This window comes from Patiria miniata, unplaced genomic scaffold (genome assembly GCF_015706575.1).
Source record: "Patiria miniata isolate m_02_andy unplaced genomic scaffold, ASM1570657v1 HiC_scaffold_15, whole genome shotgun sequence".
NCBI classification, from domain to species: Eukaryota; Metazoa; Echinodermata; class Asteroidea; order Valvatida; family Asterinidae; genus Patiria; species Patiria miniata.
The window spans coordinates 3,688,282-3,714,994 of NW_024037053.1; positions in this window are offsets into that span (position 1 = coordinate 3,688,282).

Genomic DNA, 26,713 nt, shown 5'->3' on the forward strand with positions numbered 1-26,713 from the left:
CATAACTCACGGCGCGACGAATTGATGCTGTTTTTACCCTAGACACCGCATACAAAAACAAACGCTAATGTAACGCACATACAGGCACCAGACTTCTCCTCATTTGCATACGTGTTCAAAAATCTTGCACATGCAAATGATCCAATACCAGGGTAAGAGAGCAGGTAGTGGTGGGCGCGTACTGCTCGACACCCTGGGGACGAGGTTGGGAGAGAGCAGAATTCTAAAACTGAAGGAAACACATTGGCGTATATTGCGTCTTGGAAATAAAATCTATATAGACACAATTTGTGATAAATTAAAAAACAAAATCACAAAATCTCATGTAAAAGTATTCATTAATGATTTTTTTTTTACAAACATTCAGAGACGCATTTGCAAGAATGCCCTGCACAAACAAGACGGAAATTTAGTTTAATTAAACATGCGTCTCTGATGTATATAATTCAATTTATTGTTTGCATATAATTATGCCACAGCTTGAAATTGGTAAACGCATTCCCGGTGTGCCATGTCAGACAGCGACTCCCGGTTACCAAAAAAATAAATCGTCGAGTTTCTTTCGAATTAAGTGAAAAATGATTTATGCTCGTTCCTTTCTTAATTTGTCGGCCGTATAATTCAGCAAATACAGAGAGGGAAAACGGCAACGATCTCTCCAAATTCAGACAATAACCTTTCACCCGCATTGGCCCCACGTCCGAAGTGTGACGCAAGTGCGAAAAGACGTACGCAATCGCGAGGCGAGACAATCCGATTTTATTGGATGAGTAGGGCAAAGGTGTCGACAGAATGATTGGATGGAGTTGCGAGTGGCCGAGATTGTGTTTACTGTTGCTACGGGATGGACCGGCATGTGTAAAGGACGACACGATGACTTTGCTCTGTCCATTATACGCGTCAATAGCAACCGCCCTGTGCGTCCTTATTGGTGTAAGATTCACGTTGTTGTACACAAAACGGAAGTTGATTTATGACATAATTCGGTGAAGCCGTCGGCAGAGATCAAAGAGACTCCCTGTGTGCCGGTTTCTGGTTACCTTTCGTCCCGACGCTTCGGTCGTCATCTGACGTGCGATACGTGCGCGAGGGGCTCTCGGCTCAAGACGGCCTGGGGCATACGTGCGAAACGCTCGAGTAGACTCGGTCTCGTAAATTTGAATTTTATTTCTCTGTTACAGCAAACTGTCACGAGGGTGAGAATTTAACGAAGTTCTGTCAACGGGGTTTACGTCCAACACCAACGCCTTAGGAGACACATTCAATACAGTGACTGCATGGTTTATCTTAAATGTTTCTTCGAAGTGGTTGGAAGTTTCGTTATTCTCAATCGAGCAAACCTAGCAGTGGGGCAGTGATATCTCTGGGCATCTCGATGGTGCAAATTGATTTGTCATCTACCTGCTCTCGTTCACTACCATGACGCTTGCCCTGGTGACTTACGTGCCTTAGAATGCATTGTTTTGATTCGGCCGGTCATCGGTCACCGACGTCGCTTACCTTTCCCTAATAAACACCTCAATTTCCGTCAGCACTTCCGTAAGGCACGATCTAATCATACAGCAATTCATTACTCCCCCTCTATGTATGTGAGGTAATCGATCGTCTAAAACTGACCATCGACATCTCACACAAGCGGAAACTTACCAACCTTTTCACCTTTTTTCCGGATTGCATTTACGCACCTTAATGGGTGAAGGTGCGCCACAACTGACCTAATACCAAAACGCACCCATTCAAATGTACTGTGTGTCAGGACCGCCAGGGTTAATTAGGCTCTACAGTTTTTTGAAAACGATTGTCGTTAGTGAAGCGAACAGTAAACATGTCCAGGTTTGATATCGGATTGGGTGAAGGACGCGAGGATCAGGAGCGCGCTTGTAAACAAAACGACCATAAACAAAAGTGATCATCGCCTACTAAGTCATTAAATCGGGGGACAATGCACGCTACATCCAACGTGACATACTAAACTAAACAGCAAAATAAAAGACTGTCCCACTTCCCCCTTTAAATATTTATATTTAATTAACGTTGTGACTAATTCTGCTCCTATAGAGGCCTTAACTTAAAAAAAAAAATCGCCCCATTGATTTTCCCGAACCAAGCCTTTATGGGCATTTGCTATAGGCTGTGAGTTTGTTTCTGCATTCAATAGAGCAGAATAGGGTCCCCAATTCCTGAGAGGTCCCCAATTTGGATCCGTGTACAAAACATATGGGAGGTCTTCCTAAAAAGTTAAGGTAGACACAAAAGATGAACAATAGGGGTCCCCGATTGCAGGCAAATACAAACTTCGGGTGTGTGTGTGTGTGTGTTGGGGGGGGGGGGGGTTATCTGCAAAATCGTGTGTCGTCAGCAACTTGTACACCATGACATTTACAAAAAAAGAACATACCGCAGTGTCATCTTTATTTAGCAAAGATAAGAATGTCACTTTAATGACATTGCAATAATCTGTGTTCCTGCAAGGTGTTGTGCAGCTGATACTGGCTGGTTCCGACAGGTGTAAACCAATTAGCTTCATACTGATCAAAGTTAAAGGTGAACTGCCCCTTTACTGTTCAAACAATGTGAATTTGTACCTGACGTTTGATGACTTTTTATCGAAATAAAAAATCGTCGATATTCCTTTAAATAAAACTGTTTGTTATTTTGGTTGCTTTTGCGCATGAACAGATTCGCAAAAAGTCCGGTTCTCGGTATCTACACTATCGATCCTGATAGATGGTTGGGAAAAAGTCCACTTTACCAGGACCGAATAATAATGGTCGGTCCGCAAGTAATTCGAAATTTGTGTAGAAAAGTTACTTGGACCATTGTTTCGTCTGCTGTCCAATTCAAAAGTGAATTAATCTCATTGTACTTGTGTTTTTTTTGTGTGTGTAAAACTGTCATTTTGCCACTGAACAAGGTGATACCAGCACCTATATGCTATAGCCCCGCTATTTTCCCCCAGATTTGTATTTTTCAGTCAATTCAGTCATGCAGTAAGCATTTTGCAGCAGGGGTATTCATTTTCATTAAATACAATTTCTAGAGAAAAGCATTTCGAAGCGATCCATTTTCGGCGGTGAAACTCGAAGATAACACCGGCACTATGCATCTTTTAGCAGTTTTATAGTCGAGTACTTTTTTTCCGAGTGCCGACTACTTGTACTTCCGAGTACAAGTACAGATCTCAGAGTATGAGTACTTGTACTTCCGAGTACGAGTACTTGTACTTCTGAGTACGAGTACGAGTGCTTCCGAACACAGCCATGTACGGCAGATGGGTTATTGTGCGTAGTTGTTCAAGGCCCAGTCACACCAACGGACAGACCGACTCACGGCTAGCTGTTAAATGTGTTTATCCGGACGTGCACAGATTAAAATCAGGAAAATTCGATTTCTCCGCAAGCCAATCAACCATTTGAAACTGAAAGTATCGATAAAATAAGGCCGTGGTAAGTCAATCAAGCTATACCTTTTTTTTTCGAGTACTGCCATTCGAGTACGAGTACTTTGATGATCGAGTACGAGTACGAGTACGATTATATGAAACAAGTACTCGATTAGTACTCGAGTACCGAGTACGTGTACTACAGCACTGTCTTTTAGCACGCATACAAATCAAAATCTAAATATGGGATTAAATGTGATCACTCCCTGTACCGATAAAAGTCTTTCCGATATTTTAAGTCCTGATAACGAGAATGTGCTGGAAGCAAATACCAGAGCTATTTTAGGCAAACTTGTTTCTAATTTCCGCTTGTTAAGGACACAGAGTTGTTGACACATTGATTGTGCCTAAAATGTTTGTTCTAAGAGTAAAAAAAAAAAAAACGAAAGAGGGCGTGCGTCAAGGCCAATTTTGTTATTGTTGTGCATTGGCTGGTATCCACTGCCACATCTGCGCTGGTGATCGCTTAGGGTGCAGTCAATCGGTCCAAGATGACCTACGCCGGCCAAATCACGACTTGCATGCCCTCAAATTCTTCGGTTTGACATCATTTTGTGGGCCATGAACTTACTGGTTTGTAAAAAAGGAAGGTGGAAGCCGTGCACAGGACTGTGAGCTTGTATTTTTGTGATGAAATTTGAATGAAATTGGGTCCTGAAAGCGTTCTATTTTGCAATGGAGCATTGGCATCGTTTTTCAAAATGACGATGGGCTTCATGACTATTTTTTCGGGGTGATCATTTTCGGATGAGAATTTCTCCCAAAGCCATTGGATTACCCCCCCCCCCCCAATGGAATATGGAATACGATTGGATGATGGAATACGCTTTATTTTGATGTGCGTCTTGCTTGAACACCTCAGAGAGTTGTTAGTATTTTCAATAATTTGGGGAAGTGCGCGTAGTTATCAGGTCTATGGCAGTGTATTTACTGGTCCGCAGCCCCTAACCGCTTTCGTTTTGGGGAGGATATGCAGACTTTTCAAAGAAAGGCAAGCCATTTAATATCGCGAACATCGGTTTCTGTCTATCGTTAATTACAAGTATATTATATATCAAACATCACTTCATTTTCGCCGATATTGTCTGTCGCGGTGATGTTGCCTTGCGCACTTGTTTTTTTCCCCAAACCAATCAATTATCATCGGAGTTCACTGCCTTCCAAACTACACGTGCCGTTTGAACTCGTCTCGCGGAGAGTCCTTGTTTGTGTCAGAGTAGTATAGGCCTACGTGAGGAATACTTGGAGTACATTGCGATATCTCTTAGTTAGCATCGGTGCAGACATACCAGAGACTATATACTTTGCCTGCATGCCTTGGCTTGTTGCCGAACGGTAAACCTATATGTCCCTAATTCATTTTTTATTTCAAGAAGAAACACCTAAAACAGTAAAACGACACAGTCGGACGTTATCGCGAGAACAATGTTGCTGGCAAAGCAGGTCGCTCTCTTGGCATCTATTTGCTGGCCCTCCCGTCACGAAAGATAATCGTCATTTTTGTTTGAAGGGTGTCGTCTGGACTAGGGCAGATTTTGTGTAGTCTAAAAAATTGAAATTGGACCAATTTTTTTTTAGGGGTTTCGTTGCAATACCATAACAGAGTTCTCTCTATAAAACCATTGATATTTCTTCAGTTGTTTTTGGAGTCTGCATCCTCGTTACTTCGTGACGTCAAATTCTGATTTGTGATAGTGTAAAACTAATTGAAATTTGCTAACATGTGCAGCAAATAATATGGCTCAGAGTCGTTGCATCCTTGTTGAAGGCAGCAACTGAACCTTGAAACAATCTCATTTTTTTTTTTTACAATACATATATTTCAGCCGGGGTTAACGACCGCACCCAGTTATACAGTGCAGCAACGAATGCACAAAGGCAGGTGTATAAAATGATTGTTTTAAATGTCAGGTGAAATGTCGCTGTTTGGAAAACAAAGGCAGCTCCTTCAGCGCGCGGCAGCTCCACTTTGAATACGATTAACCGGCTCGTGAACTTCTTGCAGACGTGGTGGAATTAAGAAACTTGAGGTTATATAGGCCTACTCGGGAAAAATACTCTGTGTAGGCGAGCGACAGCGACGCCAAGGGCTCTTGACTGTTGGAGCCTCAGTTACTGAGGATGACTAATATAGACCTGTTTTTGTATTAAAAGCCACATAAAACTTTCTAGTGTTTTCCGCTAATTCTGCTTACCATGCACGCACGAACAATTTTAGGATGTGCTTCATGAGGAGAAACCCATGTTTTTCCCGTTTTTCTGCGTTAGCGTCGGTTGGGTTTGGTATGGGGCCTAAAACAAGCAGCCAAGCTATTGAATACTAACAGGTGCCTTGCTTGATTGACTCGAATCAGGGGTCTTTGGCTTCAAGGTACTATACAACATTGGCAAACATCAAAAAACAAAACTACCAAAGTATTACGAAATACTTTATTAGACCGTTAGTGAATGACAGCCTCAGGCATCATGTACAATCACGGCACCTGGTGTGCTGTCATTTTCAAGAAAAGTGGAATTTTGGTATCGATTTCCAACGATGGACTGCCGACCATCGTTGGACAAAAGTGACTTTTTCAAATGCCGCTACCAATTTACCAAATGTAGTTAGGCCACATTTTGTTTTCAATCGGTTACACATCTGTGAACGGGTACAAGCCAGCTAGACTGGTTCCCTGTCCTGACAATTCCCCGACGTCTATATATTGGTCTGTTTCATCCCAAGTGGGGTCAAAAATGACACGTTTGGTTTCTGGGTCAACAACGACATTAAAAATGATCCAGAGAAGTATCACCTTGACCCAGCAATGTGTCATTGTCGACCCTGAAAAGTATTAGAATTACGGAGATCGGGTCAAATCTGACCAGGAACGGTTTGAAGAGTGTCTCGGAGATGGAAATAGTTCATCCTGTCATTTATACTTGAAAAGGGGAGAATGTATCGGTCTTTGAGGCGACATTACCGGAAGTCTTCGTTGGGTTGATCGGTTGACCAAGCCGAAATAATTAAACTAATCCGTCTTCACCGCTGATAGATTCGTTCTCCCCAGTCTACTGGCCGGCCGTATTTCCCGTAACAACTGTTATCCTTAGTTTAATTTTAAACCCTACTTTTCTCAATCACTCCGATTATACAGGGTACCCCAGCCCCTCCTCCCCCCTCCCCACAAAAAATAGAAGTATGCTCATTTACAAAAACACAAGCTGGTTCGTCTGTTATTGAAATGGTTCTGTGACATGTGAAGACATAATGTTTCATCATGAATTCATGTCACTAAATGTCACAATGTATAGCACATATAACACTATAACACCGGAAAAGGCCTACAACTGAATCGGACCTTTACTTCTAAATGCTCCTTCAATGTGCGGTCACATGACACGTGATGACATCATCATGACGTCACTTAAATTTACATCTAAATTTACTTCTCAAAATAGGCTCTGCAGCAAAAACTACTGAACCGAATCGGGAGATCTTGGTATCATATTTCTTCTAAAAAGGTTCTCCATCCATTGGTTCAGGTGGTTTGCGTCTCAAGGTAGTGGAAGTATGCCATTCCATTGCTGTGTTGGCCACCCAGTGTATTTATTTATTTTATTGATGAAAAATAAACCCACATGGTCTGCCACGGAAGGCCATTCTTATAAGCATATTTATTAGATAAACCCCCGACTCCCAACCCATGTAGACCCAGCCAAAATGGATGTCTCCGGTGGCCTGCACCTCATTTCAATATCGGCCTACGCTGCACATCAAATTTGCTTTTTTCTATACTCCAAAAGGTACAGCAAAATATTATTTTAAGTCAAGGTAGTAAATGTTGTGGACTAGGAATTATTTGATTCGCTTAAGACGAAACAAATATTGTTTTATTGGGTCTGCATACATAGGACGTGAACTCCGCAAAGAAGTTAAGTGTTTGTTTAAGATCCAATGTCGAGACAACAAATGATCTTTCTTATTATTTGGGCCTATTTTAAAGATGAAAAATATGTTGTTTTTTTCCAGGAAAAACCAAATCCAGACGCCTACGCCTTGCTTACCAAAACTAACTCTTCCTCTAGCTATTTACCCCAAAACTGGACTTATTGTCAATAGGCCTTATTCGCAGGCCTATTTTAAATTGAAAGCGAGGTAAATTCTTCATTTTTGAAACTTACGAATAAAAATTAAAGCAGTGACATAAAGTTAATTACACATTAATACCGGTTTTCTCTGATGAATAATTTAAAATGTGTGATTGAAACATACCCCAATGTTTTAGGCTCCATTTTGAAAAAAGGAGGCATGGAACGCATAAATAGTCAGGCACCATTCCATTCAACAGTTAAAATGTATTAAATACATTCAGGAAACACGACCAAAGATGGCTTCATCGTGAATACGGTCGATTAATCAAGACTACCAAGCCTCAGCCTTGCCGCATAATTAGAATTAAGGTCGGAGGTGCAGTTTTATTCCTGTTATCTGTATAATGCCCGTGACATTTCCATCGATGTCATTTTCCGTAAGCGGGAACACTATTATTAAGTATTGTCTTTTTATCTTTTGTGTGCAGATTGTCTCTAGATGTCTGGAAATGTGTAAACTGTTATTCTCCGTTCTCCCCTTAAGATTTCAGACGCACGTCAGACGTCACTTCGGAATTACGACCATCGACGAGCAGTTCTCTTTTACATGATCCTATAATACTTTTGAGTTATGAAACACGGGTAATTCTTCATCAATAATTGGGGAGAATCGAGCAATCATGGTGACGTTCAATTATTCATTCCAATCAACCTATAGGACAGTCTTCCACACCATTTCTGCGGGGGCAACAACCGACGAAGTTGACGGTCCTTTTATGCAATCCTTCATGAGAGTTTTAGGAGATACATCTTGAGTTGTTTGTGTGTGTGTCGGTAATTGAAGCCGAGTAGGCCACTCAATTAAAAAAAACAAGCGCATGTATCACTTCGAAATCATCGAGACAAGCACTGTGTAAAAGAAATGCGGGGGAAAAGTTATGCAGAAAATTTGCATATAACCCACACATCGGAAATGATATTTTAATGGTATTTTTACAACATTAATTTGCTTTTGCTGTAATTTTCAGAAATGGATGGATTTTTGGGTAATATATTTTATAGCAAATATTGATAGACTGACCTGTTTAAATTTTTGTGTTATTAGATGCTGGAAAAACCCAGGAAAAAATGATGTTCTTGTAGTCTGGTTCCCTGACCTTGCTTTAGACGAAACGGAGCAATTTATAGACGTCGGGTCGGGATTTGTCAAGTCAGTGAACCAGACTAGCTGGCTTGCCCCCGTTCATGGACGTGTATACATGTACCGGTTACAAACACAATGTGGACTAACTAAATTTGATAAACCGGGGGCAGTGTTTGAAAAAGTGTGTTTTTTTCTCCAACGATAGTCGGCTGCCCATCGTCGGAAATTGATACAAAAATAAAAAAATTCCTTTTTTCTTGAAAATGACATCACACCAGGTGCCATGATTTCAAAGGATGCTTGAGACTATTATTCACTGACAGAGTCAAGTATCTGTATCTGTAGCGTACTGCAAGCAAAACTCCACTATGGGATATACGGTTGCAGGCGCGTGGTGGCGACGCCTACCCAAGTAAGGTATTTCGTAATCATTTGGTAGTTTGTTTTTTTGATATTTGCAGTTTGTTTTTTTGATATTTGCAGTTTGTTTGTTTTGATATTTGTAGTTTGTTTTTTTGATATTTGCAAAATATTGTATAATTATTAAATTTAAACAACCAGGCGAAATGCCTGACGGAAGTTAATTATTTTTGTTTTCTTTTTTTAAAAATACGTCATTTTCTTCGTGGGCGAAAAGCACAACTGTTTCCCCCACCAGGCAAATTGACGAACATCGTTCCTTGCGGTTCCGGATGTCAACCTGCGGTCGGCAGCTAATTGATCGCGGGCGATTGAAGACTCCTCGGCCGGGCGAGTTGACTCGACGTCTCCCGGAACTGGTTAGCTATCTTTAGGTTCAGCGAGTCCCAGCCGCCTCCTCCTAACTCATTATATACCGCGATTTCAGTCATTAGTGCGCCAGCGTGCCAAACGAGAGAAGCCGCAAATGGAAGTTTTCAAGTACATCGCGGGTAAGGACAAATACTGTCATGTTCCCACCGCACACATGACGTCCATTCTAACTCCTTGATACACTGTCTCAAAGAAGAAGAAGAAGCAGGAGAAGGAGAAGAAGGAGAAGAATAAATCTTCTTCTTGATTCTTATATCCTTGGCAGATCACCAGACATCCGATGTTACTTCCAAGAAACGGCTTCGCCAATTGAAGTTCCTTTTTATACTTCTATATCCATTGTCCGCTCCATTTAAATTTACCGAAAACGAGACAAATGTACCGCACATCCCGTTCCAGCATCTCAGCCAGTAAAATGCTTTTTTTCGAGGAATTGTCCATAAATCGGCAAAACCGGATACAGCTACCGACCCAGTTATCTCAACTCGCTCGTAAGCCGCGCATTTTAAATGGACACATCTCATGGACGACCAACTTCCTTAACTCTGCTAGGCGGGACCTTAAATTGTAAACGGCAATATACAAGCTATTCGGTGGGGAGGATGGAAGATTTCATTCAAAATATTGAAGACGAGGTGTTTGAAAAACAACAACAAAACAAACAAACAAACACGTGTCTGTCATCTTGACTAGTTTGATCACTGTTGGGCTTTTTAGACTTGCCTTGATTTACCTTTAGTATACCTTTATTCCGAAGAATAGCATTTCGCTTATACCCAATATCAGTGTTTAATGTTGTACCAGGTAATAAGGTTACCGTGCAGGTAATGGTAAGGTTACCATGCAGGTAACGATTATGTACTGGTTCGAAGGTTCAATATGTTATCTTTTATTTACCTTTATTAATACCTTTATTCCGAAGGAAAGCATTTTGCTTTTTATTCTACCCGACATCAGTGATAAATGTTTTACCAGGTAGTAAGGTTACCATACCGGTAATTTCGTAAGGTTACCATGCAGGTAACGATTATGTACTGGTTCGAAGGTTCAATGGGTTATCTTTTATTTACCTTTATTAATACCTTTATTCTGAAGGATAACATTTTGCTTTTTGATTTACCCGATATCAGTGTTAAATGTTTTACCAGGTAACAAGGTTACCATGCAGGTAATGGTAAGGTTACCATGCAGGTAACGATTAGTGTAGGCCTACTGGTTCAAAGGTTCAATAGGTAATCTTTTTTAAAGATATGTACTTAAATTGTAAAACTCGAAATTGTGAACCTATCAGTGCCTCCCATGGTTTATTCAGTGAACAAACGTATTTTTCTTTCTGATTCAGGCAAGAAGTAAACGTTTGTCATAAGTTCACATAGTCTTACCACAACGACAATGATTAATGGAGAGACCATTAACTCAGGTTGTAAAATAGTAATCGACCCAGGTGACTCGAGGCTTCGCTTAAGTGAAGAGCACGTCTTGACAGAAATTTGCGGATATGTCACTTTGCGATAACCGTTATATCTTAACATCAACATCCGAATGACGGAGCTCAGCTAGTGGAGCTTGATTCGAAGACAATGATATCAGCACACTTCAAACAAGCATTGTTAATTCTACTTCTTTTTCTTGTTCTCGGTTGTGATGTAAATGTTACGCAACAATGAACTTTAGCCTACGTCTCCCTGGGTAGATGATCTAAACACTTACATGTGAATAATCGTACAGCCTCAATAGAAGTTACCAGGTCAAAACATGTTGTTGGCAATTTTTCTCATGTTTGTGAACTACAAAAACCTCCAATTTACATAGAATGAGTGCAAGGACAAGACTGATTTTGGTGACTTGTATTCAAATTAGCATAATATCACTATTCTTGTTACTTCAACCAAGCTCATCACCTCACATGGTTGAAGGGCTAAACTCTATTACTATGTGAAGAAACAATTGAAATAAGTTAACACAGTAGGTGAAAAATGCTGTCAAAAGTGGATTTCCTATAATTTTGAACCACCCGTATTGCTTGTTTGCATGCAGTCTCAAAATTCGTATGGTTGAAAGAGCCTCAACGCATCACCCTTGGTCTTCTCAATCATTCATAAAGTGGAAAGGTAAGCTGAGCATCAAGCTGCCAGGCAAAGTCGTAAAGTCCATCTATCCAAATTAACTACAAAGGTTATTCGGCGCAGAAGTAAACGTTCTGAAAGAACAGGTCGTGTCTCTGACAAAATCAGCAAACTTAATAATTTAAGGTTCATTTTTGTTTCTATCCAAAATTCCACATACATAATTAACGACTGCTCCTAGAAAGGCATCGATTACCGACCGTCGCAAACTTCTTGACGTCACGCAAAGCCGCTTCGTTACCCGAACTTTTTAGTTTCAAACAGAAATCGGGCGAGAGATTAGATTGGAGGAGGGGCCTAATGAGGGGGCGGGGGCGGGTAATTTGACTGTGACAGGGAAGAGACGGCCATCAGCGGCTGCCCCCGTATCCGGCACTGTGTTTAATTGAAACGTTGAAAACAAATCTCTGACTTGCTGACGAAAATGGTAGCCTCCACTAACATTCACCTCGGTTGTAAGTTATGCCAAGCGAAGGTCCGGATTATTTTTGTACAGGGTGAGTAAAAAAAACCGAAACCCAAATATCGGGACAATTGTTTTAGTAAAGTTCTGCATGTAGCACTTTCAAAATCTAGGACATGAAAGCTAAATTCAGGAGCTTTCTTTTAGTACAAGAATCATTCAAATCACTCATGTACTTTTCAAGTTACGGACTTTTAAACACAACCACCGTTTCAAAGTTCTGTTTCACGAATCACAGAAAGGTAAGTGTTCTTTCAGCAAAACAATAACAAATCACATAGGGACGTGTGTGAATTGTTTTTGTTTTGCTGAACGTACACCTTTCTAGAAACATGTATAGTACAGTTAACACGCAAAAAAGTAATTTTGTTTTGAAAACCGTGCGCCTTTTCAATTTTCCATTTATATTCATGAATTTCGTTAATGTCTTGAAAGCCATAGGCTTAGACAAGCCCTCAAGATTATATCGTTAGTCCATTTCTCAGTAAACACGAGATCGACTCCGGCTAGCCTGACGTCATACACGCTATTATGTTTTTTTAAAAGCACACATTTTGTGATCACTGACGTAAATTCAACACACGTGGAGTCGGAGTCGGAGGCGGGTCGCAAATTTTTCATGTAAAAAAAACAACTTCAAATGACTTCCCACAATAAATCCCGTTGAAGCAATTGGTGGTAAATGACTGAATGGACTTTTATCGAAAATTTAAAACAGAAAGAGGTTTACCTTTTTTTAGCCTCCAGTTGACAACATATCCAAATCACTTTCAATGCCAAAAACTTTAAAAACACTCTTTGAAAGGGGTGCAAGCTAAGCAACGCTCCGCATAATTCAAAACAGGTTCAAAATTTGAGGGTACTGAGGGCGCAAAAATCCATCCTAGCGAATGCCACAAATCACAGAAAACATTTGGCGGCCCAGGGATTATAACTGGCGCGTTCAAACCTTCGACTCACACTTTATATTCTAGTAGACCTCTAACGGTTGGTGGCCAGAATGGTGTAATCAGATAGCTGCATACGTTGTATTTAGCGCTATAGACATCCCACGCAGTGTTAAAATGTTATTTTAAACTTATCGTATTCGAGACTCGGTGTTGGTTTCGCAATTTGCGCTCTCGATACTATCTTAAGCCGGCCTCAGGTCGACCCACGATTTGTTTGTGCCACGACAGAACCGTCGGCATCAAGCACAAAAAAATATGCTAAGTCACAAAAATGAGAAATCGTGTGATGGTCGCGGAACACGTCGCAGAAGTTGAAATTGTTGTACTCTTGCGACTGTTGATTTTTTTTGAGCGCCAACTGATGCCGATCGTCTAAATGTCGTCGCAGTTGCACTTAGGTCGCACAAAATCGGCGACTGAGTTGTTTCCGACGGTCGTAGCTCACTCAGGCCTAGCTTGATCCTGAAAAGTTAGTCGCCGACTGATCTGTGTCGTCGCAAGGTCGACCTGCGGCCGGCTTTACGTTACGCACTCTGGTCTCGGCTACGCACCCTCACTCTTACTGACATCAACACATTGCACGCTGGGATCTTTATGTACAAATATACTAATAATCTTCTCCCTCGCACATTTTCCTCATACTTTACATCGCTTATGAAATGCATGATTACTCAAACCAGATTTCGTAATAACCCATTTCTTTCCTTCAGCCGCACCGTGTACACACTTCACTTTTACGCTCCTTGTTTATGGAATGCCATCCCATTGAATTAAGAACGGAGCCGTCCGTGGGTCGATTTAAGATTTCTTATAAAAAGAGTCCCCCTCTCCCATTATGTATTTATAGCTTTATTTATCTCCTTATTTACGTTGTTTAGTCGTCATCATTCGCCTTTAACTGAGCAAGTGCCCTTTTTTTGGTGATGCCCCCCCCCCTGTTTGAAAACCGTTCCGCCACCACTGCTGCAACCTGAAAAGCGCCCCCACACGGAAGAGGTATAGGCATATCTTAACTCAGAGCCGTATACAGAGTGCCCTCAAAAGAAAATTGAACTTCTTCCAAAGTTCTTTCCGCTTGTAAAAATATTGTTTGGTTTGTTTCATGTGAATGTTATTCTGTAGATACCAAGCTTGAGCTACTCACGGTGTATATTGATGCCAATTTGGCATGGTTTCAAATCGACCCTGTGCGCCACAACAACATTCAACTTTTTTTTCTAATTACAAAGGAGGAAATAAAACAGCAGTTTGTTTTTCATCGGACCAATACGGGTGCATATGGAAGTGTAGATAGGACATGGTTAAAAATAAAACTAATTCGTACGTACAATTACTAAACCGTACGTACGAAATACTACTTCGTACGTACGAAATACTAATTCGTACGTACGAATTACTAAACCGTACGTACGAAATACTAATTCGTACGTACGAAATACTAATTCGTACGTACGAATTACTAATTCTTACGTACGAATTACTAAACCGTACGTACGAAATACTAATTCGTACGTACGAATTACTAAACCGTACGTACGAAATACTAATTCGTACGTACGAATTACTAAACCGTACGTACGAATTACTCAGTGGCGTAGCCACGGGAGGGGGGGGGGGGCATGGTGGAAGTGGCATAGCCAGGAATTTTTCAGTGGGGGGGGGGGGGGGGGGTGGGGGCGGCGCTTGGGGGCTGGAACATTTCATGGGGGGGGTGTCATGTAGATCAATGATAATTTCTTTTAGAAACTCAATATCTCAGTGGGGGGCGACTGGTGGGCGACAAGGTTTCCATGGGGGGGGGGGGCTGTCACCCCACGCCCCCCCCCCTGTGGCCACACCACTGCAACAGCCCACCCCCCATGAAACCTTGTCGCCGCCCCCCTAAGTCGCCCCCCCCCCTCCACTGAGATTTTGAGTTTCGAACAAAATTATCATTGATCTACATGACACCCCCCCTCACCTGAAATGTTCCAGCCCCCCCCCCCTGGCGCCCCCCCCCCCCCCCCCACTGGAAAATTCCTGGCTACGCCACTGGAATTACTAAATCGTACGTACAAATTACTAAACCGTACGTACGAATTACTAATTATTTCGTACGTACGGTTTAGTAATTCGTACGTACGATTTAGTAATTCGTACCTACGATTTAGTAATTCGTACGTACGAATTAGTAATTCGTACGTACGAATTAGTAATTCGTACGTACGGTTTAGTAATTCGTACGTACGAATTAGATTTATTTTTAACCATGTCCTATCTACACTTCCATAGGTGCATATTTATCAAAACAATGTTGAAGCACGAAGGCCAGGGAATCCATTTTGAAGGGGATTTCTGAAAGGCATCAAAGACTTCGATTGGAAAAAAAAATCATTGTATCAACAGTTGAATTCGTTTGTTATGAGGGATAATGGGGAAAGGATCATCGGTGTTGTTGGTCAGCTAACATTTGTTTTACGGGATTAATTTCTCTGGGATTAATGTATACATGCCTTGAAATTTTTATCCTATTTTCTACCGTCTTGGGATTACTCCATTTGGCACCTTTCCATGTGCCAAGTAAACATGTTATGTCGCTTTGCTTCGTGGTTTTTTTTTTTTTATTATTACCCTCGCCAACGAGGTTATGTTTTCATCGGATTGGGTTAGTTTGTTTGTTGGTTGGTTGGTTTGTTGGTTAGGATATCTCAAAAAGTTATGGACGGATTTGCATGAACATTTTTTTAGGGGTGGTCCTTGGTACAAGTACAAATTGATAAGATTTTGGAAGTGATCCGGATTTGGGTCTGGATCCAGGATTTTATTGAAGGATTCTTCACCATTTATGCGAGTATTTCTTTTGAGTGTACTGACAATATGGCGGGGAATTGTTTAGCCTTGGCGGAGGTTTGCGCTCTCTGTGTGCTTTCAAGTTTTATTTGTATATTAACTTTTTTTTTCTGTGTTTCTTAGTTCAAACTGATTTCGCATTAAGAGAGTTGTTGTGACTTAATCTCGACGCGTGGTGGCGCTGTTCAATCCACACGGGCACTATAAAAAGTATAGGATTGCAGACCAGTAAATAAACTGCCATAGACCCCAACGATAAATTCCCTCACTTCAGAAATTCAGGACAAATGCTCACAACTCTCCAAGGTATTATATTAGGCGTGTGTAATGCTTATTTGGTCAAATACCTTTAATTAAACCATGTTGCAGTTTGTACAATATTAGCTGGCTGTATAGACTTTGTATCTGATCATAGTTGTGTATGGCGTCTGACAAAACAATGGCAAAGAGCACTAGCGCCCCCTGTCGTTCGCTGAAGCTAGCTGTAAATTAAAAGTTGGAACTATATATAGTCTGCAACACAGAACAGTGCAGACATTCAGATTGTATCAATAACATGAACCATTGCTTAAGGAACTCTAGTTTACTACTCTGACCTACCCATTGAAACAGTAAACAGCGCCCTCTGTTTCCGCCTTGCAAGATGCACATGTTAATTTATGGGATTGGGCAGCAATATAGAAAGTTCATTCGGGAATTTAAATTAGTGTTCCTATTTTATATACACGTACAACTGAACTTCAATTGACACTGGATCGATGATGTCAAAATATCAGACAACACAATGATGTGTATGCTCCAAAAATACTGACATGAACCTATATTTGTTTCAAGTTATCGTCTTCCATCTGGCTAAAGTCTTTTACCTGTTTGGATGTCTCTGAAGACCGCTCCAATAGGATAAACAAGAAATAGAGAAAAACAAAATCGGCCGGGGCCGGAGACAAAAGGTCGCAGAAATGTGTGAAATAGACATTCTGGAACCAAGGCAGTTCCCTATGGAATTTATTTTTTTTATCAAAAGAAAACACCCTCAAAATAAGGCCTCGAGGTCACTCTGGATATTCTTCTTCATTGATATGTATGGATCTAGATTAGATTGGGATCTACAGGAAGGGAGGGATACGGTGTACTGGGGCGGCCCCTTCGAGAATTTCAAGACAAACATCGTCCTCAGAAACACCGTAATACCTCGAGCTTAGTATACCCTCTTTTTGATCCATAAAACCTCATGATCGTTGAGGTTCGTGATTGTGTCCCAAAGGCTAGACACAAGATGGAATTTACGTGCCAAGATGCACGCAACCTTCATTTAAACTGTTCATGAATGCACTAGAATCAACCTGTGGCTGCTCGGGACACGGTTGTGGTTCTTGTTAAAGTGGTTACAGCGCCCCCTCGTGGCAGAATGGGGTACAGATCATTTCAAAGGTACTATTCTATAGTACCTTTATCCTGATCACTTGTCATTGGTTATTTTATTCCTTACTGATGTTTACGTTCTACTGGGGAATTTTATGGGCAATTCCACGGTTACTCACGTTACGAAAATGTAACGTGAGTAACCGATTTTGTGCGTCTTGTTTATCATACATAACACATTTTTCTGGATGTCATCTTTGGTGCTTAAGTAGGTCTAGGTCTACTCTATCTATCATGGGGATAACAGTTATTAAACCTTTTCAGTAAGGTAATTACAGCTCAAGGAAACTCAAAAGTACATCAAAAATGTAACGTGAGTAACCGTGGAATTGCCCTTATGCGTTATGTGTCGATCCTCAATTATTATTTAACAGAAAATGTATCTTATGAGTGGTAAAATTGTGAGGCCACTCGGAGACTGATAACTTTGGATATGATTAACCGCGATGTTTGGCAAAATGGCAACATTTTTTCAAGCAGTCATTTTTCTGAATGTGGAGTTGTATTCTCATATGTATCATTAAGCAAGCACGCATACAATCTCCATTGCAAAAACATTACATAGTCTGACAACACATACGGGGCTGCTAAAAAGAGAAACCAAACCAAATGCTAATTTATTTTTAATGTTAGCCAAAAATAGGTTCAGAACCAAGCAGTATCAGTTGCGTGACATTTTGGCTGCTTTAATACCCGTGTTGTGTGTTAAGCACAATTTTCTGTGATGAACGTATTTCTGTACTAATTAGCTTAATTTACGATTTTTGGCGACGGCAGAGCGTTTTTAATGGACCATGCATGCATGACAACATAGTGGGTTACACACATGGTACTCTACTAACTCTTCTATAATGTACAGGCGGTCGTAATTATAATAATCTTCATGTAATGGCTTCCGGATTCGTGCACGACCGAGTCCCGGACGGCGTTAGCTAATACGCTGAAAATCCTAAAAGGGTATCGGGCAATTGTTCGAAAAGCTTGAGCCTTCCTAGCCAGCATAATGACAGTATTGTTGAGCTGCATTATAATACCCAACCGATCTTCATTTCCCTTAGTCCCTGAGTGAAGAGGGTTTTTTTCCCCTCCAGCCGAGAATCCTCCGAGCACGGCCGTCTATTCAGAGGGCCCTGTCCACGGCGTGTCCCAGGGGGCATGTCAAGCGGACACCTCGGCCAGCTGAGTCGACAGAATCACGCTGCAGCTTCGGTCTCCTGGCGAACACCGAGGATTTTTTTGTTACTACCTGTCTCACCGCTCTTGCTATCGCACTGCGATAACACAAAGTTTACCATTTCCTATTCAGGTGGATCATGAACATATGGAAGCTTGGTATGTTAGGTCGCCCGTTCAGAATGACAACACACATATAATGTGACCAAATCACCTTGAAGTAGATGTGTTCTGTCATACGGTAATGCTTATTATGACATCACACATAATGTGGCCAAATCACCTTAAAGTAGATGTGTTCTGTCATACCATGGTGCTTATTATGGCAATACACATAATTAGCTTTTTATTTAAAAGGAGTTAATGGGCTGTGCTATGGGGTAATATAGTGTCTGTATAACAATTTTTTAGTACACTGACCTAACCCAGTAATCAGATTTGTGTACATTTTGACATGCAAGTTTGAACATTTCTGAATTCTGTATAAGTTATCGTCTCGTATATCATATCATAGCTCATAGATTCTCCAAACTCGCTTCGCCAGAGGTCTTCATTGTACGCATTGCCCATACCCGGATGTCCACACAATAAAAAGCAGTCGTTCAAATTGAGCGTAACGTAATCGGCATGGCATCAGCATTTAATTTCAGCAAACCTCCGGATTTCATATTGAGTTGGAGACGCAACAGTAGCCGCGGCCCCAACCGCCTGATTTCCCCAGCCAACTTTTTCATATTTTGTGGGCGGTCACGTGACGGCCAGGAGGCAGGGTTATAATGGGCAGGTGTTGCAGATGTGCCCAGCACGCGGTACGCGCTGTGTTGCCCAATCAGCGCGTTGCCTCGGTCGCGGTGTGCGCTGTAACGCAATTTATTTCGTGATTAAGGCAGTACAGGCGCCTGTAGCGCGCGGTGAACAAACGCCGGCATCTGAATAAAGTGGAGTTAAATAGTATTTAGATAGGGACCCACAGAACAATTTCCATATTCATGAGCAAAGGAGTCAGAAGAAAGCTTAATCCTACCACTTCCTGAGCACAAAATCTTGCCAATGTTATCTTTTGTGGCCAAGTCCACGGGTTTTGTGATAATTTGGGTGTCTCCATGGCCTGGGCGCAACCTTAACATTATGGGCTATTTTTTTTCTTCCGAAAATCCTAAAAACTGGCAAAGGTGACATCGCGGACACGACGCATTTAGATTGTCTCATTAATTTTATACATTTCTAGGTGGCTGATATTATTCTTTATTAAAAAAGGATGTTTTAGTGTTACACTCATTCAATGACCTCTTTAACGTAAGCCAGGTGACAGAATTATTTTGAAAAATGTAGGCTTTCTTTTGATTTATAGCAGGAGCTGTGTGGACTGCGCGGGCGGGTGATGGTAGTACTTTTAGAAAAGAAATGATTAACGATGCTGGATTTTTTTCCCGCAATCGTTTTAAAAATTTTGACAAGATGACAAGGCTGAATCCTGAGGGAAAACAGTCAGAGCCCCAGTTGACCCAGATTTCGTAATCGTGCGATACGACAAATTTTGACAAATAATCCTTTTGATATTGAGACATGAAACAACTTCTTACTTTGCAGCCTTGTAAATACAGTCTTAAAGGTAATCAATTAAAAACTGTACTGTTAATGGAAAGATTTATTTAAATTCATTTCAAATCTACCTGCATCATCTCGGCTTGCTTGTTTTCGGGTACGGCAGCTGGTCATTGGGTTGGGCATCATTTGACACAAGGGGGCGCTGTTAAACATAAACTGCACTGGACACCGCAGTGGCACTAGCTGGCGATGTTCAAGATGGCGTCTTTTGAAAAGAGCAGTCTTGGCTAAGCCTTACGTCAGCAACTACAGGGCAAGTGACTATGGTGTCTCTGGCATTCTCGTCGCGTACCTGGACGTCTCTCACAGAACTACATGGTCCGAATTTATGTACTGGAGCCAGTAGGGAAAAGTGTCACGTGATTCCAAGTTTAAATGTGTGTAACATTGAAACAAGTCAAGGTACCAATTTTTTAAATTAAAAAAAGGTTGGATGTCTTTAGCAAAATACCTTTTCAGATGACCAAAGAACATCGTGTGACCGCGTATGTAGTTCCTTAATAAGACCAGAGCTGCAGCTACTATGCAATGCATTTGCCTGCTAAATGTATTAGTTTCTCAAATTACACATGGACTTAAAACTCCGCGAACTAGGAAAATGTCGCTTATCAATGCAGAGTCGCAAACCGTATACCAATAGGTACGGTTTCCATCATGCAATCCATTTGGGAAAGTTAAAACGTTAGAAGCCCTTTTTGTACCCGTGTCAAGGTTGAGAAGACGACCGATCGAGTTGTATGCAAGAGTGACTCTGGGAGTCTGTCGGACGATTAGCCTCGCCTGAAAATGCGGCAAAAAGCCGGAGACCCCGCGGCCGTCACATTGGACATTCTACCCTGCCGTCCCCAATTTGAATAATGCCTCACATCAAGCGTGCGTGGACCACATCGCACAGCTTAAAGCGAGCGCGCGCGATGGTCTTAACAAAATATAAAAAGCCCTCTCTGCTAAAAACACGACAGCGCTCGTCCTCCATTTACGATGAGTCATAATATACAACAGCACAATTTCTCTCGGGTATATCTTGTTTTCTCTCCCGAGAATTCAGTCCTTTCCTTTTTTCTGTCTTCTACGTTCCGTGGATGGACTTGAAAAACGCGAATTGAATGCCAATTTGGACGCGTTTCTCGGAGCGCATCGCAGGCCAAGATCAACAAGCCCGGCTCCACGCTGTCTTACCGGGGCCTTAAGAACACTATCCACGGGCTTCAATCTTGCTCGAGACCCCTCCAACTATAGCCGACTCGCTATCTAGTGTTTCATTTTTTTTCTCTTCCTCCTTATTTTGTGGGGATCGTGGGCTGTCGATTTCTCGATCCGCTCTTGTTGTCTGAGCGATGTTATACGGGGGCCACTCGGTCAAACTCGGCCTCCGCATAAAGATAAGTCAACATCTCGCGTGGCTTATAACATCCAACCTTTGAAATATAGGGGTATAGGATGTCGCCGGCTGTAACACTATCGCACTACGAGCCCAACAGAGAGAAGGTTAAGCATGTCCCCAATAAGGGTCCTAGTATACACAAGGTCTCTTTGACATTTCAGACGTGTATGGCCGTGGATAGACCGCCGCGAGGGTTCGAAAACGCGGCGAATGGAAGTTGAAGTTGGTGTATCTCAAGAATACAAGAATAACTCGATCGGGACGGGTTGAAACAACAAGCTTTTTCTGTGGCTCGAGCTAAAATAAATATCCGGCTTGAAAGCAAAAACAAGGCGATTAACATTAACGTTAAAGGGACGGGGCTGACCTCGGAATTAAGAAAATAAACCCCGCTTTGGCCTAGAACTCGAGATGCACGTGCCCTAATCTTTACTTTTAAGGATTTTAAGTTAGCAATCTTGTCGCTAGCACACTCTCAAAACAAACTTCAAAATACGGCAAGGCTGCTCTAGTTTTTGAGCACTTTTTTGGAATATAGTTCGCTTAGGGAAACTACGATACTGTGTATCTTCCAGCGAATAATCTAGACCAAATAGTATCTTTGACTTATTTTCAGCTGCACCTTTGTCTCAAAATCCGAATCGGCCCAGAGATGTCTTCGTTTTCATACAGTTTGATGATCATCATTTTTATGCTCAAACTCAAACAGGTATGTACAAAATTAGTTATCCACATATATAATTGTTTTACGTGAGTTCAGATTTTTTTGCAGGCAAGTTTGCAAACTGAAACCTACTGTGTTTTTTCCATGTCAACAATTCCTAGACATCAAGTCGGCACTAGAAGCCTCATAAAATTAAAGTCTTCACATCTAGTCCAATTCACGAAGCAACATTTTCACGATCCTTCATTTTGGGTTAAAGTAGTCGCTGGCACGCATACCAAGCCCAACTCAAGCAAGCCGGAAGTGAATTACAGCGGGCAACCCAACAGCTCTCCCGGGGTAAAAGATCATGATTGCCCCCACACCGTCCCCATTTGGCTCCGCGCTGGAGGTGCCCTTAATTGCCCGCGCGAGTTAGCACAAGCAGTTATCCATTCGATATGCGTCTAGGAAACAGGGCTTCCTCGTAATATTCCCATTTTCCAAATTGACACGGAGGTAGTGTGGTGACTCTCGTTCCCCACAAAATGTGGTCCAATGCAGGTCAGGCGTGGAATTGGAAAGAGGGAGAAGATATGAGGAGAAGCAATCAAAGAGCAACCGCTGTGAGATTCTGTCCTTGTAAAGCCCGAGCTCAGTGATGTGACGAAGGATTCTCATGCTCAAGCCGTGGATGAGACTTTTTCTCCGAAAGCGGTGTCCATCTCACCAATGTGAATAATCCATGTACAGGCACATATTTGCCTGCAACACACCGCAGAACCCATGCTGTTAAATTAACCACCAATGTGACGAGCGGTATCAAAGATTCAAGAAGGTGTTATTGAAGACATCGGCCGTGGAGGATCCAGGATTTTCCCAAGGAGCCGGCTGGTTGTTGAAGTACAAGATTTTTCGAAGGGTCGGGGATGGGTAGATGCATGAGGCCTACCAGTCGTGCCATAAAAAACCCTGAAGAATGTCTGAATCAAGATCTGCAATATTGAGCGAAGACATTCAGAGAACTGGGATTTTTTTTCTTCAATTATGTAAATAAGTAAAATTGGTCAGTTGGGGGCAGGTGGGAGCGGGGTTGGTGTGGGGAGAGCCACCTCAACCACACCCAACTGGATCTGCCCTTGATCAGTCTTCTAGTCTAAATTCATTATTTATACTCGTATTCACAACCGTATTTTGTTCCAAGTTGAGCAACTTTCTCGTATCTCGCACTATTAAAAGAAGGACCGAACACTGGCATTGCCAGAGATCATTAAGCCATCGGTAAATTGATGGGACCCCCGAGCCGTACTTTGAGGTTGTTTTATTCATGCTTGCATGGAGGCTTTTACCGGTGGTTGATGAGGGCAGACATCGGTCGGCCCGCTGTCACTTCGTCTTCACTTCACCAAACTGGACGGAAACAGCCACGACCCGATGGCGAGCTGATTTACTTTTATCCTTTAAAGAACAAAAAAAAACCTCGGACAATTCTGTGGGAGATGTTTCATCCACTTTCTGTTTGGATTTAAATCCCCAGCAGACCGTAGCAGAACGAATTAAGATTTTTCCTTTGGGGCCTGACAAGCTGAAAACCCTCAGTTTTTGACACCTTTCATGTAAATCGACACCTAAACCCAACCAAAATCTTACAGCTACTCCCACCTTTTACCTAAAAGTAGCTGAAGCCCCAAAAGAGGTCAGTGCTCAACCTAACTAGGCTTCCCCAAGAGCTAGAAAGAACCCCCAAACCTTTTATTAAACGTAGCCTAAGCTCTAAACGTTCCCCTGACTCCGTAACTGTTTTAGAAGAGTGCAAAGCCTATAATAACCGTAGCTCCAACCCATCATGGCCTCAACAACGTACTATAAGCATGATCCCGAGTATAGCCCCAACGTTGTACATAGGCCAGAAATAACCACGATGACTGCTCTATGTTCCGACACCCCTATGTTCCGACACCCGTACACCCGCGAAGCCGAACTGTAGCCCTTATCTCGTACGTCACGGTAGCCCCAGCCCTAAATGTAGCCCTAACTTGAATTGTATCTAATGTAACCCAGGATAGCCCTAACAAACCCTGTATGTACCTAAAATTAGCCCGAGCTCTATTGAGCATTTACCTGAATAAAGTCCGCTCATAACTTGAACCCACAAATCAATCGTTTGTACGGGGTATACATATATCTATACTTCTACCAAAGAGGTTTAGGTGCCTGTCATAACCCCCGACCTTAGAATGACGTCACTCTCAAGTCGCTTTCGATAACTCATAGACCAGAGTAATTTTAAAAACGTGATGAACCCATACAATTGTTGTAAAGTGTTAGTTTCTGGACTAAGTGGGTTTTTTTTTGGGGGGGGGGACACAGAATGAAAGCATGTTTTCGTCCCGTGCACACGAACGCAAAGGAGATCAGCAGGGCTCCTTTCCACCCAAGTGGAAAAATAATAACCGTGTGCTTCGGGGTACCCGTCCACCAAATGTCGGGCCGAATCGCGGTGCTGAATCTCGCCGGGCTTTATCAACCCACTTGGGCCAGAAAATAATGCCTATGACAATTTTTAGAGGAAAATAACAAAGCGACAAATCCTTGAGAAATTGAGAGAAAATGACCCGAGTATTTAACTCCTGTACATTATCAATTGACCGCTTTCGCTTCTTGCTGCCAGGCCCATTTATGCGCATATGTGCATAATCTTGAATTTATTAGTAAAAAGGTCCATGCACTGTGATTATTCGGCGCGGGGCGATTTCAAATCAGCCTGCATTCCTTAGGGTTTAGTGTAGCCAAATCATTGTCCCTGTTCTATTATTTTGCGATCGAAAACCTATCCAGTATTCACCTGAACAAGATGGTTTGTATAAAATCTTGGAAATGAAAACACGGAGAATGTCGGCCCGTGGTCATACAGGAAGTGAGCCCCATTCACGTTTATATTCATGGACAATCATACAGCTTGTAGACAAAAGACTATTCGGAGGCCCCTTATGTTTGCGGAGACACATCCCTTAGGTTTCCATCGAGATCCAAACTGAAGTTTCTGCTGAAAGGAAAATCGATCGACGTCTGTTTGAGGTCTATAGCAATGTGGTGAATTTTGGATCGTTCGGATGTGGCCAAAAGCTTCGCACACCTTTGGTATGTGTACATTTCTAATCGCAGCCATTCTGACCGAGTTTGACCAAGTTATCGTGGTCACCTGACCAAAAACCATGACCTTATTGGTCAACACGCTCTGTGTGATTGACGGGTAGGAATGATCCATTATTAGGGGAATACATATGTGCTTGGCTTAACTTTTACTTTTCGGTCAAAAGGTTAAAACAAGTCAAAAATTATAAACTTTCAACACAATTACTTCATGTTTTGTGAAACACCCCTCTAGCGATGTTCATGGTATGTGCCTCGCGCGAGTATTACTAAAAAGTCTCCTTATATGGAGATTGGCGCGTATGCGCGACCGGCGCAGAACGCAGCGGTGCCGCTGTTGTGTGAATTTAATACGTTATGGGGAATCACTGGTAGTATTGCGCATGCATGAAGATAAGTAGAGAGTGACTTGTCACGTGTGTGAGGGCTCAACCAATAAAATGGTAAGAGGGTCCAGATTCCATAGGAGTCCAAATTTCATGTGACACCGGAGAAAAAGTGTTTAAAACCAGTCGGTGTTTTATCAACCGTTTAAAACCACCCACGTGACGGGCTCTCGACCAATAGGGATGGGTAAACTGTCTTAGGTATTTATGAATGTCTACGTATGGTGTACGAATTTTCCTGTGTATTACTAATTCCGGAAAATAATCTCACAATACAAATACATCTTTCTAAGATAATTTGATACATCTGACAAATTACGTTCGGCCAAAAGTCCCGTCTTAATTTTGATTGCGTGAAAAAAACGGCACTGAAAATTGTCAGATGTCGACGTGCAAATCGTGCGCAGTCGGAACACCTGGTTTTTTTTTTACATAATTTTGCTTCGCTATTTCGATACATGAAACAGCAGTAGGAAAGAACAGCCGGCTTCAAAGTGTCGCTGAACTCTTCTCGTCGTTTGCGTGCGAGCCGGCGAGTCCCGAGAGAGGCCGAGCAGCGGGGCAACAGCACCATCGCCCGCCCGCAACAATCGTCTCCCTCTCGGTACAATTCAAAAACCAAATAATAATAATATTTACAAAATCACACGCAAACCCTCGTCAAAAGCTGAACATGGCTCGGAGTGCGTAAAGCTTCATCGGCTATACCTCTAGTCGTTCCCCACGCGATTGACCAGGGGAAACGGGTGGGAAATTTACAATTCCCCTTGAGACGAAAATGCAATTTGGGAATATTTTATTTTCATTTATCACAGCTTGTTTTCCGTCATTTCCTTTTCAGTCTTTTTTCTCCCCTTCTAATTCTTGATTTTTAATCTTAACACAAGTACACTGTCGTGTTGTTTGTTGAGACGATTAGAGCGCCTCATAAAAGGTGAGTGGAAATGCAAGAGTAGATGAGCCCTGGGCTATAAGGTTTTGTGTTTGAGTGGTCAAGTCGACAGGTCTCTCAATCAAAGGAGTCTAGTTTGTGTCACGTCTCTGCTTGTACCGTCGGATATGCGTTTCTTATTTTTCTGCTTTCACAAAACATTCAGGGCCTTAGCGGCCACCGTATAGACCTTTAT